We start from the raw sequence: 16,763 nt of genomic DNA, 5'->3' as shown, positions 1-16,763 counted from the left end.
GTGTAGGGTATAGAGTGTAGAGTGTAGAGTGTAGGGTATAGAGTGTAGGGTATAGAGTGTAGAGTATAGAGTGTAGGCTATAGAGTGTAGGGTATAGAGTGTAGAGTATAGAGTGTAGGGTATAGAGTGTAGAGTGTAGGGTATAGAGTGTAGGGTATAGAGTGTAGAGTGTAGAGTGTAGGGTATAGAGTGTAGAGTGTAGGGTATAGAGTGTATGGTATAGAGTGTAGGGTATAGAGTGTAGGGTGTAGAGTGTAGGGTATAGAGTGTAGGGTATAGAGTGTAGGGTATAGAGTGTAGAGTGTAGGGTATAGAGTGTAGAGTGTAGGGTATAGAGTGTAGGGTATAGAGTGTAGGGTATAGAGTGTAGGGTATGGAGTGTAGAGTGTAGGGATTAGAGTGTAGGGTATAAAGTGTAGGGTGTAGAATGTAGGGTATAGACTGTAGAGTGTAGGGTATAGAGTGTATGGTATAGAGTGTAGGGTATAGAGTGTAGGGTGTAGAGTGTAGGGTATAGACTGTAGGGTATAGAGTGTAGAGTGTAGGGTATAGAGTGTAGGTTATAGAGTGTAGGGTATAGAGTGTATGGAATAGAGTGTACGTTATAGAGTGTAGAGTGTAGGGTATAGAGCGTAGGGTGTAGGTTATATAGTATAGGTTATAGAGTGTAGAGTGTAGGGTATAGAGTGTATGGTATAGAGTGTAGGGTGTAGAGTGTAGGGTATAGACTGTATGGTATAGAGTGTAGACTGTAGGGTATAGAGTGTATGGTATAGAGTGTATGGTATAGAGTGTAAGGTATAGAGTGTAGATTGTAGGGATTAGAGTGTAGGGTATAGAGTGTAGGGTATAGAGTGAAGAGTGTAGGGTATAGAGTGTAGGGTATAGAGTGTACAGTGTAGGGATTAGAGTGTAGGGTATAGAGTGTAGGGTATAGAGTGTAGGGTATAGAGTGTAGAGTGTAGGGTATAGAGTGTAGGGTATAGAGTGTAGGGTATAGAGTGTAGAGTGTTGGGTATAGAGTGTAGAGTGTAGGGTATAGAGTGTAGGGTGTAGAGTGTAGGGTATAGAGTGTAGTGTATAGAGTGTGGAGTGTAGGGTATAGAGTGTATGGTATAGAGTGTAGGGTGTAGAGTGTATGGTATAGAGTGTAGGTTAAAGAGTGTATGCTATAGAGTGTAGAGTGTAGGGTATAGCGTGTAGGGTATAGAGTGTAGAGTGTAGGGTATAGAGTGTATGGTATAGAGGGTAGGGTATAGAGTGTAGGGTATAGAGGGTAAGGTATAGAGTGTAGAGTGTAGGGTATAGAGTGTATGGTATAGAGTGTAGGGTATAGAGTGTAGGGTATAGAGTTTAGGGTATAGAGTGTAGGGTATAGAGTGTAGAGTGTAGGGATTAGAGTGTTGGGTATAGAGTGTAGGGTATAGAGTGTAGAGTGTAGGGTATAGAGTGTAGGGTATAGAGTGTAGGGTATAGAGTGTAAAGTGTAGAGTGTAGGGTATAGAGTGTATGTTATAGAGTGTAGGGTATAGAGTGTAGAGTGTAGGGTATAGAGTTTAGAGTTTAAGGTATAGAGTGTAGGTTATAGAATGTAAGGTATAGAGTGTAGGGTGTAGAGTGTGGGGTATAGAGTGTAGGGTATAGAGTGTAGGGTATAGAGTGAATGGTATAGAGTGTAGGGTATAGAGTGTATGGTATAGAGTGTAGGGTATAGAGTGTAGAGTGTAGGGTATAGAGTGTAGGGTATAGAGTGTAGAGTATAGAGTGTAGGCTATAGAGTGTAGGGTATAGAGTGTAGAGTATAGAGTGTAGGGTATAGAGTGTAGAGTGTAGGGTATAGAGTGTAGGGTATAGAGTGTAGAGTGTAGAGTGTAGGGTATAGAGTGTAGAGTGTAGGGTATAGAGTGTATGGTATAGAGTGTAGGGTATAGAGTGTAGGGTGTAGAGTGTAGGGTATAGAGTGTAGGGTATAGAGTGTAGGGTATAGAGTGTAGAGTGTAGGGTATAGAGTGTAGAGTGTAGGGTATAGAGTGTAGGGTATAGAGTGTAGGGTATAGAGTGTAGGGTATGGAGTGTAGAGTGTAGGGATTAGAGTGTAGGGTATAAAGTGTAGGGTGTAGAATGTAGGGTATAGACTGTAGAGTGTAGGGTATAGAGTGTATGGTATAGAGTGTAGGGTATAGAGTGTAGGGTGTAGAGTGTAGGGTATAGACTGTAGGGTATAGAGTGTAGAGTGTAGGGTATAGAGTGTAGGTTATAGAGTGTAGGGTGTAGAGTGTATGGAATAGAGTGTACGTTATAGAGTGTAGAGTGTAGGGTATAGAGCGTAGGGTGTAGGTTATATAGTATAGGTTATAGAGTGTAGAGTGTAGGGTATAGAGTGTATGGTATAGAGTGTAGGGTGTAGAGTGTAGGGTATAGACTGTATGGTATAGAGTGTAGACTGTAGGGTATAGAGTGTATGGTATAGAGTGTATGGTATAGAGTGTAAGGTATAGAGTGTAGATTGTAGGGATTAGAGTGTAGGGTATAGAGTGTAGGGTATAGAGTGAAGAGTGTAGGGTATAGAGTGTAGGGTATAGAGTGTAGGGTATAGAGTGTACAGTGTAGGGATTAGAGTGTAGGGTATAGAGTGTAGGGTATAGAGTGTAGGGTATAGAGTGTAGAGTGTAGGGTATAGAGTGTAGGGTATAGAGTGTAGGGTATAGAGTGTAGAGTGTTGGGTATAGAGTGTAGAGTGTAGGGTATAGAGTGTAGGGTGTAGAGTGTAGGGTATAGAGTGTAGTGTATAGAGTGTGGAGTGTAGGGTATAGAGTGTATGGTATAGAGTGTAGGGTGTAGAGTGTATGGTATAGAGTGTAGGTTAAAGAGTGTATGCTATAGAGTGTAGAGTGTAGGGTATAGCGTGTAGGGTATAGAGTGTAGAGTGTAGGGTATAGAGTGTATGGTATAGAGGGTAGGGTATAGAGTGTAGGGTATAGAGGGTAAGGTATAGAGTGTAGAGTGTAGGGTATAGAGTGTATGGTATAGAGTGTAGGGTATAGAGTGTAGGGTATAGAGTTTAGGGTATAGAGTGTAGGGTATAGAGTGTAGAGTGTAGGGATTAGAGTGTAGGGTATAGAGTGTAGAGTGTAGGGTATAGAGTGTAGGGTATAGAGTGTAGGGTATAGAGTGTAGAGTGTAGGGATTAGAGTGTAGGGTATAGAGTGTAGGGTATAGAGTGTAGGGTATAGAGTGTAGAGTGTAGGGTATAGAGTGTAGAGTGTAGGGTATAGAGTGTAGTGTATAGAGTGTAAGGTATAGAGTGTAGAGTGTAGGGTATAGAGTGTAGGGTATAGAATGTAGGGTATAGAGTGTAAGGTATAGAGTGTAGAGTGTAGGGTATAGAGTGTATGGTATAGAGTGTAGGGTAGAGAGTGTAGAGTGTAGGGTATAGAGTGTAGGGTATAGAGTGTAGAGTGTAGGGTATAAAGTGTAGGGTATAGTGTATAGAGTGTAGGGATTAGAGTGTAGGGTATAGAGTGTAGGGTATAGAGTGTAGGGTATAGAGTGTAGGGTATAGAGTATAGAGTGTAGGGGATAGAGTGTAAGGTATAGAGTGTAAAGTGTAGAGTGTAGGGTATAGAGTGTAGATTGTAGGGTATAGAGTGTAGGGTGTAGAGTGTAGGGTGTAGAGTGTATGGTATAGAGTGTAGGTTAAAGAGTGTATGCTATAGAGTGTAGAGTGTAGGGTATAGCGTGTAGGGTATAGAGTGTAGAGTGTAGGGTATAGAGTATAGAGTGTAGGGGATAGAGTGTAAGGTATAGAGTGTAAAGTGTAGAGTGTAGGGTATAGAGTGTGGAGTGTAGGGTATAGAGTGTATGGTATAGAGTGTAGGGTGTAGAGTGTATGGTATAGAGTGTAGGTTAAAGAGTGTATGCTATAGAGTGTAGAGTGTAGGGTATAGCGTGTAGGGTATAGAGTGTAGAGTGTAGGGTATAGAGTGTATGGTATAGAGGGTAGGGCATAGAGTGTAGGGTATAGAGGGTAAGGTATAGGGTATAGAGTGTATGGTATAGAGTGTAGGGTATAGAGTGTAGGGTATAGAGTGTAGGGTATAGAGTGTAGGGTATAGAGTGTAGAGTGTAGGGATTAGAGTGTAGGGTATAGAGTGTAGGGTATAGAGTGTAGGGTATAGAGTGTAGAGTGTAGAGTGTAGGGTATAGAGTGTAGAGTGTAGGGTATAGAGTGTAGTGTATAGAGTGTAAGGTATAGAGTGTAGAGTGTAGGGTATAGAGTGTAGGGTATAGAATGTAGGGTATAGAGTGTAAGGTATAGAGTGTAGAGTGTAGGGTATAGAGTGTAGGGTAGAGAGTGTAGAGTGTAGGGTATAGAGTGTAGGGTATAGAGTGTAGGGTATAGAGTGTAGAGTGTAGGGTATAGAGTGTAGGGTATAAAGTGTAGGGTATAGAGTGTAGGGTATAGTGTATAGAGTGTAGGGATTAGAGTGTAGGGTATAGAGTGTAGGGTATAGAGTGTAGGGTATAGAGTGTAGGGTATAGAGTATAGAGTGTAGGGGATAGAGTGTAAGGTATAGAGTGTAAAGTGTAGAGTGTAGGGTATAGAGTGTAGATTGTAGGGTATAGAGTGTAGGGTATAGAGTGTATGGAATAAAGTGTAAGGTATAGAGTGTAGAGTGTAGGGTATAGAGTGTAGCGTATAGAGCGTAGGGTGTAGGGTATAGAGTGTAGGGTGTAGAGTGTAGGGTATAGTGTGTATGGTATAGAGTTTAGGGTGTAGAGTGTAGGGTATAGAGTGTAGAGTTTAGGGTATAGAGTGTGGGGCATAGAGTGTATGGTTTACAGAGTTGAGTGTAGAGTGTAGGGTATAGAGTGTATAGTGTTGGGTATAGAGTGTAGGTTATAGAGTGTAGGGTATAGAGTGTAGGGTATAGAGTGTAGAGTGTAGGGTATAGAGTGTAGGGTATAGAGTGTATGGTATAAAGTGTAGAGTGTAGGTTAAAGAGTGTATAGTGTAGGGTATAGAGTGTAGGGTATAGAGTGTATGGTATAGAGTGTAGGGAATAGAGTGCAGAGTGTATGATATAGATTGTATAGTATAGAGAGTAGGGTATAGAGTGTAGAGTGTAGGGTATAGAGTGTAGGGTATAGAGTGTAGGGTGTAGAGTGTAGGGTATAGAGTGTAGGGTATAGAGTGTAGGGTATAGAGTGTAGAGTGTAGGGATTAGAGTGTTGGGTATAGAGTGTAGGGTATAGAGTGTAGAGTGTAGGGTATAGAGTGTAGGGTATAGAGTGTAGGGTATAGAGTGTAAAGTGTAGAGTGTAGGGTATAGAGTGTATGTTATAGAGTGTAGGGATTAGAGTGTAGGGTATAGAGTTTAGGGTATAGAGTGTAGGTTATAGAGTGTAGGGTATAGAGTGTAAGGTATAGAGTGTAGAATGTAGGGTATAGAGTGTAGGGTATAGAGTGTATGGTATAGAGTGTAGAGTGTAGGGTATTGAGTGTATAGTGTAGAATATAGAGTGTAGGGTATAGAGTGTAGGGTATAGAGTATACGGAATATAGTGTAGGGAATAGAGTGTAGAGTGCTGGGTATAGAGTGTATGGTATAGAGTGTAAGGTATAGAGTGTAGAGTGTAGGGTATAGAGTGTAGGGTATAGAGTGTAGAGTGTAGGGTATAGAGTGTAGAGTATAGAGTGTAGGGTATAGAGTGTAGAGTGTAGGGATTAGAGTGTAGGGTATAGAGTGTAGGGTATAGAGTGTAGAGTGTAGGGTATAGAGTGTAGGGTATAGGGTATAGAGTGTAGGGTATAGAGTGTAAAGTGTAGAGTTTAGGGTATAGAGTGTATGATATAGAGTGTAGGGTATAGAGTGTAGGGTATAGAGTGTATGGTATAGAGTGTAGAGTGTAGGGTATAGAGTGTAGGGTATAGAGTGTAGAGTGTAGGGTATAGAGTGTATGGTATAGAGTGTAGGGTGTAGAGTGTATGGTATAGAGTGTAGGGTATAGAGTGTAGAGTGTAGGGTATAGAGTGTAGGATATAGAGTGTAGAGTATAGAGTGTAGGGTATAGAGTGTAGAGTGTAGGGTATAGAGTGTAGGGTATAGAGTGTAGGGTGTAGAGTGTAGGGTATAGAGTGTAGATTGTAGGGTATAGAGTGTAGGGTATAGAGTGTAGAGTGTATGGTATAAATTGTAGGGTATATATTGTATGGTATAGAGTGTAGGGTATAGAGTGTATGGTATAGAGTATAGGGTATAGAGTGAAGGGTATAGAGTGTATGGTATAGAGTGTAGAGTGTAGGGTATAGCGTGTAGGGTTTAGAGTGTAGAGTGTAGGGTATAGAGTGTATGGTATAGAGTGTAGAGTGTAGGGTATAGAGTGTAAGGTATAGAGTGTAGAGTGTAGGGATTAGAGTGTAGGGTATAGAGTGTAGGGTATAGAGTGTAGAGTGTAGGGTATAGAGTGTAGGGTATAGAGTGTACAGTGTAGGGATTAGAGTGTAGGGTATAGAGTGTAGGGTATAGAGTGTAGGGTATAGAGTGTAGAGTGTAGGGTATAGAGTGTATAGTGTAGGGTATAGAGTGTATGGTATAGAGTGTAGGGAGTAGAGTGTAGGGTATAGAGTGTAGGGTATAGAGTGTAGAGTGTAGGGTATAGAGTGTATGGTATAGAGTGTAGGGTGTAGAGTGTGAGGTATAGAGTGTAGCGTATAGAGTGTATGTTATAGAGTGTATGGTATAAAGTGTAGAGTGTAGGGTATAGAGTGTAGGGTATAGAGTGTAGGGTATAGAGTGTAGGGTATAGTGTGTAGAGTGTAGGGATTAGAGTGTAGGGTATAGAGTGTAGGGTATAGAGTGTAGAGTGTAGGGTATAGAGTGTAGGGTATAGAGTATAGAGTGTAGGGTATAGAGTGTAGGGTATAGAGTGTAAAGTGTAGAGTGTAGGGTATAGAGTATATGTTATAGAGTGTAGGGTATAGAGTGTAGAGTGTAGGGTATAGAGTATAGAGTGTAGGGTATAGAGTGTAGGGTATAGAGTGTAAGGTATAGAGTGTAGGGTGTAGAGTGTAGAGTGTAGGGTATAGAGTGTAGGGTATAGAGTGTAAGGTATAGAGTGTAGAGTGTAGGGTATAGAGTGTAGGGTATAGAGTGTAGGGTGTAGAGTGTATGGTATAGAGTGTAGGTTATAGAGTGTATGGTATAAAGTGTAGAGTGTAGGGTATAGCGTGTAGGGTATAGAGTGTAGAGTGTAGGGTATAGAGTGTATGGTATAGAGTGTAGAGTGTAGGATATAGAGTGTATGGTATAGAGTGTAGGGTATAGAGTGTAAGGTATAGAGTGTAGAGTGTAGGGATTAGAGTGTAGGGTATAGAGTGTAGGGTATAGAGTGTAGAGTGTAGGGTATAGAGTGTAGGGTATAGAGTGTAGGGTATAGAGTGTACAGTGTAGGGATTAGAGTGTAGGGTATAGAGTGTAGGGTATAGAGTGTAGGGTATACAGTGTAGAGTTTAGAGTGTAGGTTATAGAGTGTATGGTATAGAGTGTAGGGTATAGAGTATGGTATAGAGTGTAGAGTGTAGGGTATATAGTGTAGGGTATAGAGTGTAGAGTGTATGGTATAGAGTGTATGGTATAGATTGTAGGGTGTAGAGTGTATGGTATAGAGTGTAGGGTATAGAGTGTAGAGTGTAGGGTATAGAGTGTAGGGTATAGAGTGTAGGGTGTAGAGTGTAGGGTATAGAGTGTAGCGTGTAGGGTATAGAGGGTAGGGTATAGAGTGTAGAGTGTATGGTATAGAGTGTAGGGTATATAGTGTATGGTATAGAGTGTAGGTATAGAGTGTATGGTATAGAGTATAGGGTATAGAGTAAAGGGTATAGAGTGTAGGGTATAGAGTGTATGGTATACAGTGTAGAGTGTAGGGTATAGAGTGTAGGGTATTGAGTGTTGGGTATAGAGTGTAGGGTATAGAGTGTAGAATGTAGGGTATAGAGTGTAGAGTGTAGGGTATAGAGTGTAGGGTATAGAGTGTAGGGTATAGAGTGTATGTTATAGAATGTAGGGTATAGAGTGTAGAGTGTAGGGTATAGAGTGTAGAGTGTAGGGTATAGAGTGTAGGGTATAGAGTGTAAGGTATAGAGTGTAGGGTGTAGAGTGTAGGGTATAGAGTGTATGATATAGAGTGTAGGGTATAGAGTGTATGGTATAGAGTATGGTATAGAGTGTAGAGTGTAGGGTATAGAGTGTAGGGTATAGAGTGTAGAGTGTATGGTATAGAGTGTATGGTATAGAGTGTAGGGTGTAGAGTGTATGGTATAGAGTGTAGGGTATAGAGTGTAGAGTGTAGGGTATAGAGTGTAGAATATAGAGTGTAGGGTGTAGAGTGTAGGGTATAGAGTGTAGAGTGTAGGGTATAGAGGGTAGGGTATAGAGTGTAGAGTGTATGGTATAGAGTGTAGGGTATAGAGTGTATGGTATAGAGTGTAGGTATAGAGTGTATGGTATAGAGTATAGGGTATAGAGTAAAGGGTATAGAGTGTAGAGTGTAGGGTATAGAGTGTATGGTATACAGTGTAGAGTGTAGGGTATAGAGTGTAGGATATTGAGTGTAGGGTATAGAGTGTAGGGTATAGAGTGTAGAGTGTAGGGTATAGAGTGTAGAGTGTAGGGTATAGAGTGTAGGGTATAGAGTGTAAGGTATAGAGCGTAGAGTGTAGGGTATGGAGTGTATGGTATATAGTGCAGGGTATAGAGTGTTTGGTATAGAGTGTAGGGTATAGAGTGTAGAGTGTAGGGTATAGATTGTAGAGTGTAGAGTGTAGGGTTTAGAGTGTAGGGTATAGAGTGTATGGAATAGAGTGTATGGTACAGAGTGTAGGGTATAGAGTGTAGGGTATAGAGTGTAGAGTGTGGGGTATAGAGTGTAGAGTGTAGGCTATAGAGTGTATGATATAGAGTGTATGATATAGAGTATAGGGTATAGAGTGTAGGGTATAGAGTGTAGAGTGTAGGGTATAGAGTGTAGGGTATAGAGTGTAGGGTATAGATTGTAGGGTATAGCCTGTAGGGTATAGAGTATAGAGTGTAGGGTATAGAGTGTAGGGTATAGAGTGTAGAGTGTAGGGTGTAGAGTGTAGGGTATAGAGTGTAGGGTATAGAGTGTAGGGTATAAAGTGTAGAGTGTAGGGTATATTGTGTAGGGTATAGAGTGTAGGGAATAGAGTGTAGTGTATAGAGTGTAGGGTATAGTGTGTAGGTTATAGAGTGTAAGGTATAGAGTGTAGGGTATATTGTGTAGGTTATAGAGTGTAGGGTATAGAGTGTAGGGTATAGAGTGTATGGTATAGAGTGTAGGGTATAGAGTGTAGGGTATAGAGTGTAGGGTATAGAGTATAGAGTGTAGGGTATAGAGTGTATGGTATAGAGTGTAGGGTATAGAGTGTAGGGTATAGAGTGTAGGGTATAGAGTGTATGGTATAGAGTGTAGGGTATAGAGTGTAGGGTATAGAGTGTAGGGTATAGAGTATAGAGTGTAGGGTATAGAGTGTAGGGTATAGTGTGTAGGTTATAGAGTGTAGGGTATAGAGTGTAGGGTATAGAGTGTATGGTATAGAGTGTAGGGTATAGAGTGTAGGGTATAGAGTGTAGGGTATAGAGTATAGAGTGTAGGGTATAGAGTGTAGGGTTGAGAGTGTAGTGTATAGAGTGTAGAGTGTAGGGTGTAGAGTGTAGGTTATAGAGTGTAAGGTATAGAGTGTAGGGTATAGTGTGTAGGTTATAGAGTGTAGGGTATAGAGTGTAGGGTATAGAGTGTATGGTATAGAGTGTAGGGTATAGAGTGTAGGGTATAGAGTGTAGGGTATAGAGTATAGAGTGTAGGGTATAGAGTGTAGGGTATAGTGTGTAGGTTATAGAGTGTAGGGTATAGAGTGTAGGGTATAGAGTGTATGGTATAGAGTGTAGGGTATAGAGTGTAGGGTATAGAGTGTAGGGTATAGAGTATAGAGTGTAGGGTATAGAGTGTAGGGTTGAGAGTGTAGGGTAGAGAGTGTAGAGTGTAGGGTATAGAGTGTATGGTATAGAGTGTATGGTATAGAGTGTAGGGTATAGAGTGTAGAGTGTAGGGTATAGAGTGTAGGGTATAGAGTGTAGGTTATAGAGTGTAGGGTATAGAGTGTAGGGTATAGAGTGTAGAGTGTAGGGTATAGAGTGTAGGGTATAGAGTGTAGGTTATAGAGTGTAGGGTATAGAGTGTAGGGTATAGAGTGTAGAGTGTAGGGTATAGAGTGTAGGGTATAGAGTGTATGGTATAGAGTGTATAGTGTAGGTTATAGAGTGTATAGTGTAGGGTATAGAGTGTAGGGTATAGAGTGTATGGTATAGAGTGTAGGGAATAGAGTGTAGAGTGTATGATATAGAGTGTATAGTATAGAGAGTAGGGTATAGTGTAGAGTGTAGGGTATAGAATGTAGGGTATAGAGTGTAGGGTGTAGAGTGTAGGGTATAGAGTGTAGGGTATAGAGTGTAGAGTGTAGGGATTAGAGTGTTGGGTATAGAGTGTAGGGTATAGAGTGTAGAGTGTAGGGTATAGATTGTAGGGTATAGCCTGTAGGGTATAGAGTATAGAGTGTAGGGTATAGAGTGTAGGGTATAGAGTGTAGGGTGTAGAGTGTAGGGTATAGAGTGTAGGGTATAGAGTGTAGGGTATAAAGTGTAGAGTGTAGGGTATATTGTGTAGGGTATAGAGTGTAGGGAATAGAGTGTAGTGTATAGAGTGTAGAGTGTAGGGTGTAGAGTGTAGGTTATAGAGTGTAAGGTATAGAGTGTAGGGTATAGTGTGTAGGTTATAGAGTGTAGGGTATAGAGTGTAGGGTATAGAGTGTATGGTATAGAGTGTAGGGTATAGAGTGTAGGGTATAGAGTGTAGGGTATAGAGTATAGAGTGTAGGGTACAGAGTGTAGGGTATAGTGTGTAGGTTATAGAGTGTAGGGTATAGAGTGTAGGGTATAGAGTGTATGGTATAGAGTGTAGGGTATAGAGTGTAGGGTATAGAGTATAGAGTGTAGGGTATAGAGTGTAGGGTTGAGAGTGTAGGGTAGAGAGTGTAGAGTGTAGGGTATAGAGTGTATGGTATAGAGTGTATGGTATAGAGTGTAGGGTATAGAGTGTAGAGTGTAGGGTATAGAGTGTAGGGTATAGAGTGTAGGTTATAGAGTGTAGGGTATAGAGTGTAGGGTATAGAGTGTAGAGTGTAGGGTATAGAGTGTAGGGTATAGAGTGTATGGTATAGAGTGTATAGTGTAGGTTATAGAGTGTATAGTGTAGGGTATAGAGTGTAGGGTATAGAGTGTATGGTATAGAGTGTAGGGAATAGAGTGTAGAGTGTATGATATAGAGTGTATAGTATAGAGAGTAGGGTATAGTGTAGAGTGTAGGGTATAGAATGTAGGGTATAGAGTGTAGGGTGTAGAGTGTAGGGTATAGAGTGTAGGGTATAGAGTGTAGAGTGTAGGGATTAGAGTGTTGGGTATAGAGTGTAGGGTATAGAGTGTAGAGTGTAGGGTATAGAGTGTAGGGTATAGAGTGTAGGTTATAGAGTGTAAAGTGTAGAGTGTAGGGTATAGAGTGTATGTTATAGAGTGTAGGGTATAGAGTGTAGAGTGTAGGGTATAGAGTTTAGAGTTTAAGGTATAGAGTGTAGGTTATGGAATGTAAGGTATAGAGTGTAGGGTGTAGAGTGTGGGGTATAGAGTGTAGGGTATAGAGTGTAGGGTATAGAGTGTATGGTATAGAGTGTAGGGTATAGAGTGTATGGTATAGAGTGTAGGGTATAGAGTGTAGAGTGTAGGGTATAGAGTGTAGGGTATAGAGTGTAGAGTGTAGAGTATAGAGTGTAGGCTATAGAGTGTAGGGTATAGAGTGTAGAGTATAGAGTGTAGGGTATAGAGTGTAGAGTGTAGGGTATAGAGTGTAGGGTATAGAGTGTAGAGTGTAGAGTGTAGGGTATAGAGTGTAGAGTGTAGGGTATAGAGTGTATGGTATAGAGAGTAGGGTATAGAGTGTAGGGTGTAGAGTGTAGGGTATAGAGTGTAGGGTATAGAGTGTAGGGTATAAAGTGTAGAGTGTAGGGTATAGAGTGTAGAGTGTAGGGTATAGAGTGTAGGGTATAGAGTGTAGGGTATAGAGTGTAGGGTATGGAGTGTAGAGTGTAGGGATTAGAGTGTAGGGTATAAAGTGTAGGGTGTAGAATGTAGGGTATAGACTGTAGAGTGTAGGGTATAGAGTGTATGGTATAGAGTGTAGGGTATAGAGTGTAGGGTGTAGAGTGTAGGGTATAGACTGTAGGGTATAGGGTGTAGAGTGTAGGGTATAGAGTGTAGGTTATAGAGTGTAGGGTATAGAGTGTATGGAATAGAGTGTACGTTATAGAGTGTAGAGTGTAGGGTATAGAGCGTAGGGTGTAGGTTATATAGTATAGGTTATAGAGTGTAGAGTGTAGGGTATAGAGTGTATGGTATAGAGTGTAGGGTGTAGAGTGTAGGGTATAGACTGTATGGTATAGAGTGTAGACTGTAGGGTATAGAGTGTAAGGTATAGAGTGTAGATTGTAGGGATTAGAGTGTAGGGTATAGAGTGTAGGGTATAGAGTGTAGATTGTAGGGATTAGAGTGTAGGGTATAGAGTGTAGGGTATAGAATGTAGAGTGTAGGGTATATAGTGTAGGGTATAGAGTGTAGAGTGTATGGTATAGAGTGTATGGTATAGATTGTAGGGTGTAGAGTGTATGGTATAGAGTGTAGGGTATAGAGTGTAGAGTGTAGGGTATAGAGTGTAGGGTATAGAGTGTAGGGTGTAGAGTGTAGGGTATAGAGTGTAGCGTGTAGGGTATAGAGGGTAGGGTATAGAGTGTAGAGTGTATGGTATAGAGTGTAGGGTATATAGTGTATGGTATAGAGTGTAGGTATAGAGTGTATGGTATAGAGTATAGGGAATAGAGTAAAGGGTATAGAGTGTAGAGTGTAGAGTATAGAGTGTATGGTATACAGTGTAGAGTGTAGGGTATAGAGTGTAGGGTATTGAGTGTTGGGTATAGAGTGTAGGGTATAGAGTGTAGAATGTAGGGTATAGAGTGTAGAGTGTAGGGTATAGAGTGTAGGGTATAGAGTGTATGTTATAGAATGTAGGGTATAGAGTGTAGAGTGTAGGGTATAGAGTGTAGAGTGTAGGGTATAGAGTGTAGGGTATAGAGTGTAAGGTATAGAGTGTAGGGTGTAGAGTGTAGGGTATAGAGTGTATGATATAGAGTGTAGGGTATATAGTGTAGGGTATAGAGTATGGTATAGAGTGTAGAGTGTAGGGTATAGAGTGTAGGGTATAGAGTGTAGAGTGTATGGTATAGAGTGTATGGTATAGAGTGTAGGGTGTAGAGTGTATGGTATAGAGTGTAGGGTATAGAGTGTAGAGTGTAGGGTATAGAGTGTAGAATATAGAGTGTAGGGTGTAGAGTGTAGGGTATAGAGTGTAGAGTGTAGGGTATAGAGGGTAGGGTATAGAGTGTAGAGTGTATGGTATAGAGTGTAGGGTATAGAGTGTATGGTATAGAGTGTAGGTATAGAGTGTATGGTATAGAGTATAGGGTATAGAGTAAAGGGTATAGAGTGTAGAGTGTAGGGTATAGAGTGTATGGTATACAGTGTAGAGTGTAGGGTATAGAGTGTAGGATATTGAGTGTAGGGTATAGAGTGTAGGGTATAGAGTGTAGAGTGTAGGGTATAGAGTGTAGAGTGTAGGGTATAGAGTGTAGGGTATAGAGTGTAAGGTATAGAGCGTAGAGTGTAGGGTATGGAGTGTATGGTATATAGTGCAGGGTATAGAGTGTTTGGTATAGAGTGTAGGGTATAGAGTGTGGAGTGTAGGGTATAGATTGTAGAGTGTAGGGTTTAGAGTGTAGGGTATAGAGTGTATGGAATAGAGTGTATGGTATAGAGTGTAGGGTATAGAGTGTAGGGTATAGAGTGTAGAGTGTGGGGTATAGAGTGTAGAGTGTAGGCTATAGAGTGTATGATATAGAGTGTATGATATAGAGTATAGGGTATAGAGTGTAGGGTATAGAGTGTAGAGTGTAGGGTATAGAGTGTAGGGTATAGAGTGTAGGGTATAGATTGTAGGGTATAGCCTGTAGGGTATAGAGTATAGAGTGTAGGGTATAGAGTGTAGGGTATAGAGTGTAGAGTGTAGGGTGTAGAGTGTAGGGTATAGAGTGTAGGGTATAGAGTGTAGGGTATAAAGTGTAGAGTGTAGGGTATATTGTGTAGGGTATAGAGTGTAGGGAATAGAGTGTAGTGTATAGAGTGTAGAGTGTAGGGTGTAGAGTGTAGGTTATAGAGTGTAAGGTATAGAGTGTAGGGTATAGTGTGTAGGTTATAGAGTGTAGGGTATAGAGTGTAGGGTATAGAGTGTATGGTATAGAGTGTAGGGTATAAAGTGTAGGGTATAGAGTGTAGGGTATAGAGTATAGAGTGTAGGGTATAGAGTGTAGGGTATAGTGTGTAGGTTATAGAGTGTAGGGTATAGAGTGTATGGTATAGAGTGTAGGGTATAGAGTGTAGGGTATAGAGTGTAGGGTATAGAGTATAGAGTGTAGGGTATAGAGTGTAGGGTTGAGAGTGTAGGGTAGAGAGTGTAGAGTGTAGGGTATAGAGTGTATGGTATAGAGTGTATGGTATAGAGTGTAGGGTATAGAGTGTAGAGTGTAGGGTATAGAGTGTAGGGTATAGAGTGTAGGTTATAGAGTGTAGGGTATAGAGTGTAGGGTATAGAGTGTAGAGTGTAGGGTATAGAGTGTAGGGTATAGAGTGTATGGTATAGAGTGTATAGTGTAGGTTATAGAGTGTATAGTGTAGGGTATAGAGTGTAGGGTATAGAGTGTATGGTATAGAGTGTAGGGAATAGAGTGTAGAGTGTATGATATAGAGTGTATAGTATAGAGAGTAGGGTATAGTGTAGAGTGTAGGGTATAGAATGTAGGGTATAGAGTGTAGGGTGTAGAGTGTAGGGTATAGAGTGTAGGGTATAGAGTGTAGAGTGTAGGGATTAGAGTGTTGGGTATAGAGTGTAGGGTATAGAGTGTAGGGTATAGAGTGTAGAGTGTAGGGTATAGAGTGTAGGGTATAGAGTGTAAAGTGTAGAGTGTAGGGTATAGAGTGTATGTTATAGATTGTAGGGTATAGAGTGTAGAGTGTAGGGTATAGAGTTTAGAGTTTAAGGTATAGAGTGTAGGTTATAGAATGTAAGGTATAGAGTGTAGGGTGTAGAGTGTGGGGTATAGAGTGTAGGGTATAGAGTGTAGGGTATAGAGTGTATGGTATAGAGTGTAGGGTATAGAGTGTATGGTATAGAGTGTAGGGTATAGAGTGTAGAGTGTAGGGTATAGAGTGTAGGGTATAGAGTGTAGAGTATAGAGTGTAGGCTATAGAGTGTAGGGTATAGAGTGTAGAGTATAGAGTGTAGGGTATAGAGTGTAGAGTGTAGGGTATAGAGTGTAGGGTATAGAGTGTAGAGTGTAGGGTATAGAGTGTAGAGTGTAGGGTATAGAGTGTATGGTATAGAGTGTAGGGTATAGAGTGTAGGGTGTAGAGTGTAGGGTATAGAGTGTAGGGTATAGAGTGTAGGGTATAGAGAGTAGAGTGTAGGGTATAGAGTGTAGAGTGTAGGGTATAGAGTGTAGGGTATAGAGTGTAGGGTATAGAGTGTAGGGTATGGAGTGTAGAGTGTAGGGATTAGAGTGTAGGGTATAAAGTGTAGGGTGTAGAATGTAGGGTATAGACTGTAGAGTGTAGGGTATAGAGTGTATGGTATAGAGTGTAGGGTATAGAGTGTAGGGTGTAGAGTGTAGGGTATAGACTGTAGGGTATAGAGTGTAGAGTGTAGGGTATAGAGTGTAGGTTATAGAGTGTAGGGTATAGAGTGTATGGAATAGAGTGTACGTTATAGAGTGTAGAGTGTAGGGTATAGAGCGTAGGGTGTAGGTTATATAGTATAGGTTATAGAGTGTAGAGTGTAGGGTATAGAGTGTATGGTATAGAGTGTAGGGTGTAGAGTGTAGGGTATAGACTGTATGGTATAGAGTGTAGACTGTAGGGTATAGAGTGTATGGTATAGAGTGTATGGTATAGAGTGTAAGGTATAGAGTGTAGATTGTAGGGATTAGAGTGTAGGGTATAGAGTGTAGGGTATAGAGTGAAGAGTGTAGGGTATAGAGTGTAGGGTATAGAGTGTAGGGTATAGAGTGTACAGTGTAGGGATTAGAGTGTAGGGTATAGAGTGTAGGGTATAGAGTGTAGGGTATAGAGTGTAGAGTGTAGGGTATAGAGTGTAGGGTATAGAGTGTAGGGTATAGAGTGTAGAGTGTTGTGTATAGAGTGTAGAGTGTAGGGTATAGAGTGTAGAGTGTAGGGTATAGAGTGTAGGGTGTAGAGTGTAGGGTATAGAGTGTAGTGTATAGAGTGTGGAGTGTAGGGTATAGAGTGTATGGTATAGAGTGTAGGGTGTATGGTATAGAGTGTAGGTTAAAGAGTGTATGCTATAGAGTGTAGAGTGTAGGGTATAGCGTGTAGGGTATAGAGTGTAGAGTGTAGGGTATAGAGTGTATGGTATAGAGGGTAGGGTATAGAGTGTAGGGTATAGAGGGTAAGGTATAGAGTGTAGAGTGTAGGGTATAGAGTGTATGGTATAGAGTGTAGGGTATAGAGTGTAGG

The sequence above is a fragment of the Ranitomeya imitator genome, chromosome 10 (assembly GCF_032444005.1).
Source record: "Ranitomeya imitator isolate aRanImi1 chromosome 10, aRanImi1.pri, whole genome shotgun sequence".
NCBI classification, from domain to species: domain Eukaryota; kingdom Metazoa; phylum Chordata; class Amphibia; order Anura; family Dendrobatidae; genus Ranitomeya; species Ranitomeya imitator.
Note: the sequence above shows the minus strand (reverse complement) of the source record.